This window comes from Pan paniscus, chromosome 1 (genome assembly GCF_029289425.2).
Source record: "Pan paniscus chromosome 1, NHGRI_mPanPan1-v2.0_pri, whole genome shotgun sequence".
Taxonomy (NCBI): Eukaryota; Metazoa; Chordata; class Mammalia; order Primates; family Hominidae; genus Pan; species Pan paniscus.
Window position 1 is genome coordinate 154,605,983 of NC_073249.2, and position 4,147 is coordinate 154,610,129.

A 4,147-nucleotide genomic window follows, 5' to 3' on the forward strand; every position below is an offset into this window, starting at 1 on the left:
AACTGTCAGGTTTAGAAGGAGGGGCAGGTGCCACTTTGAAACTCAATGCACAAGGTCTCTGTTTTACTGTCATGGGGTACTCCTGGAGAGTCTGACAAGTTTATCAGGTTTGTTTCTATTTTACTCCAGCATAAGCGACTCTTTCAAACTGCTGTTCTCTGCTCCCATTTATTTTCCCTCTGACTTGGACACTTAGGCTCGATTTCTTGCTCTTTATCTTTCTTTCCTTTTACCGCTTTCTGTTTTCTTTCTTTTCTCCTTCCTCATTCTCTTATACCATTTTCCCCACCTCCTTGTAACTCTTTTTCCCTCCAATATCTCTTTTCATACCTTTTCTATTTTCTGTTTTTTCCCTCCTTTTTAAAATTTCTTCTCATATTTTCTCATTTTTATCTCCACGACTCTAATTTCTGTTCCTCACATTTAATCCCCTTTCCTCCTCTCTTTTACCCTTTTTTCTTTTTGTCTATTTTTTTATTCCTCCTTAATGTCCCTATCCTGTGCCCTGTCTTCCCTCTTTTGACTCCCATTTCTCATCCCTCTCCCCATACCGTTTCCCACCCCTGTGGCACACACAGGCATGGTCACTGTTCCCCTCCAGTACCATTTACTCACCCTCATAAATCTTATTTCCATAAACATACTAACTCACACACTCTCACATCCTCACATGCACTGGCACTTCCATGCTGTAAGAACCACTTCCACATTCAGATTGTCTCTCACTGTTTTTAAAAGGCATACTCTCCTTCTCTGTTCCACATAGTCACTCACTCATGTGTACACACTGCCTGTCTCACTCGCTGCTCTCACTCTGTCTCTGCTTCTCTCTTTTTCTCTTTCTGTGTCTTTCTATCCCCTCTTTCTTCCTACCTTCCTCCCTCCATCAGTCTTCACTTTTACTTATTTTTCTCATTTTCCCTTCTTTCCTCTGAGCTTGAGCTCTGAGGTGGTTTGTCATTAATAAACATCCATACCCTGATTTTACCCCTAAGCAACACTGCAGAGTGGGAGTCTGAGAATATTTTATTTCCTATGAAAATATAAATGGATGATCAGCAAAGCTTAGATCTAAACAAAGCTAAACGCCCTATTCCTTCATTTCTTTCCCATCACCCTCCCTTCTCCCCCTGCCACCCCACCTCACATTTCCCTGAAAGATCTTCTTTTTCTCCACTGGGTGGTAGTTGGCTTGTAAGTGTGGCTTGCACAACATCAGTGTACATGACATGTCTAAGGTGAAAGGGAGTGGGAAATGTTTCTGTTTGAAACATGCAACATATTTAAATTTAATGATGTGGGTGTGGTATATGACTTACACCTTTTGGAACATGCCTATGAGTTCAAATTTGGAATACTATCATATTTTTTAATATACACTAATACATGTTTTTAATAATTTCTGTTTTGAATAACAAATGCCACTATATACAAAAGTAACTAATATCTTTGATATTACACAGTAAAAAAAAACTTTTCATTGTTGGTAACAGTGATAAACTCTTTGTCACAGAGAGGATATAAATTAAGCCTGTATTTTCTCTTTATGTTAAGTTTGTTTTAGAAGTTTGAACAACAGTGGTAAGGGCAAGACACCATCTTCAGAGATTGCAAACACATATCATGGGAGCTGCAATATGTATTTTTGTAGCAAGCAACATATTGCTTATTTGTAGTGAGCATTACCATTTCCACCCTAAAGGGTTTAGGAGACTGCTTTTCTTTCAATAATATATCCTGGCATTTGGTTTCCCAAACAAACAACAATTTAATAAATACTATGGTTAGTGAAGATAGCTGGACCCACATTCTGCTTCCAGGAGACCCATGTTTAGTTCACTCATTGCTTCCAACAGTGAAGCTTCCCTAATATGTGGGGACCATATATTTCCAGTGTTGTTGGTTCGGTGCAGTCCTTGTTTACTTTGTGTGCTCTGTACCTCATCCATTTTGATGCTATATCCCGCATTTTGTGATACTGAGGGAACTTTTGACTTTCAAACTTCTTAAAGAGAACAGAGTCTCTGTGTCTTCTCAATAATGTTTCTAACAAATTAGATTTTAGTTTTTAAATTTTTTTATCATATGAAATAGAAATTTGAACTGCATTACTTTTACTCAAAGCAATTTGCTTACAGTAATTCTGAAATTCTCTAACAATTATCCAGTTGTTGAACTTCTTACATTGTCGGTAGGTTTTAAACTAATTTAACGTATCCATTTATAAGAAATTCTCTCTCCATTAGAAAATGTTAAATATTGTCAGTTATTTTTTTCTTGACTCTTCTCTACAGCTGGTAATTTCCTCTGATCATAGACCATTACAGATAGAGCTTAAGGACTAATTGAGTATAGGCAACTCAGGTGATGCATTGTTTTTTAATCAAGAGTAATGTTACAGTTATATTTTGTTTTTTCTTTGTATACTTAAAACCATATCTGTTGTTATTCTCTAACTCACTAGAAAACAAAACAAAATTCTACCCTTCAAACATACGCCCTTGTCCCATCAAAATACATGAATGAAGTGCTCAAGAGAACACTTAACCAAATTACATATCATTCATCAAGCTTAGCCCAATATATTCTATTTTTAATGTAACATATTCCTCACAGTGTCTTTAATAAAAAACAAATAGTGGCATAACAGTTATCAAATAATTTTAAGTGCTAAAGGCCTTAAAGTGCAAACATGCCAGTCAGTGACTCTGTTGCTTGTGGTTGCACTAATAAAACAGAAGTTTAAAGGTCAAATGATACATTTCTGTCTCCTAAGTGCCAGAATATCTGTTTTTGAGAAGAGGATCATGAAAAACAAAACTTTCCTTAAGTGGAGTTATAATACCCAAGGGAAATTCAGTCTGTTATCTAACTGTATCTATCATTTTGTAAATCATCTTTTCTGTTTAGCTTAAATACAGGATTTATGATGACATTCCACTTAATAATTTTAATATTTTTATCATTTTAACTTTGTCTTTTAGGGTTAGTGAAGCCATATATATGAAGTGTAAAGATGTTTCTTACTTTTAATAATGTTATTCTGTGCTAAATTTCTGAATGATTCACTTGAATTATTTGGACCTTCTTGATAAAGTATTTAATGATACAGATATTCAATATAGTAATGTTTGATATTTCCCTTTCTTAAGCTTTGTATTTAAAAAATATATGGTGTCTAAAATACATTGTAATTTGCTATAAACACAAACTGTTGCCATTAACTTATTAAATATAGACTTTAATTGCTACTACATTTAATATATACAGTATTTTATTCTTAACAGAACTTGTTAATCTTGTATGGAGACATTAACTTTTTTTCCATGTTTTGAGTTGCATTTTGTGAACATGGAAGATCTGAGTTAATGTGTCATGGGCTGATCTAGTAGAGAACAGGAACTGCTAGAACCACATTGGTTATGCTTCAGTACCCAATGTTTCTAGAACTAGAGAATTCAGGGGAATATAACTCTGCTCTAGAACAATACTTAAATTTCAGGAGACTTAAAAAAAATCATTTTGCAGTCACTTTAATATGAACCAGTTGCTTTATTCTTACCTTATTAACAAATACTGTTATGTAAACATATCAAAAATGTTTAATACTCCTTGGAAACAATACTACGAACATTCTCATTTACATTCTCCCAGTGCCTGCACATTTTTAAAACACGTGTTATTTTTAAGCTAATTTTTTCAATCTGTTTCTTATTCAGCCCTTCTCTATGAAGTTTGTACTTTTTTAGCCGCCTTTCTGATATGAATTCAAAATATGCTATTATCTGCTTGTCATGCTTTAATCGAAGAAAGGAAGAAAGATTCTTTCCTTAATTGTGATATCTTCTTTTACTTTAGCAGAGTTAAACACAACTCTTGTCATTTTAATGCAATAGATTTGAATGGAAGTTATGTGATATCCTACTATATGATACTCTAATATGGAAGAAGGCTTTTGCTTACGGCGTATTTCTACACTATTGGAAACCGCAAAACTTTTACAAGTAAATTTATGAATGAATATGACAAGTATTTATTATTGCTTATCCTATTTGTTCACTACATTTGCCTTTTTATTAGACTACATTAACTAGTTATGATTTGAAATGCATGCTGTTAGTTACAATAAAATAAATGATTTCTGTAT

The 4,147-nt window shown here is 33.9% G+C and overlaps 1 protein-coding gene across 4 annotated transcripts in view; it reads left to right on the forward strand.

The window, feature by feature from the left end:
* The window catches only part of NEGR1 (neuronal growth regulator 1), an 886,690-nt gene that overhangs the window by 3,737 nt on the left and 878,806 nt on the right, over nucleotides 1–4,147 (forward strand). The window lies entirely within an intron of this gene.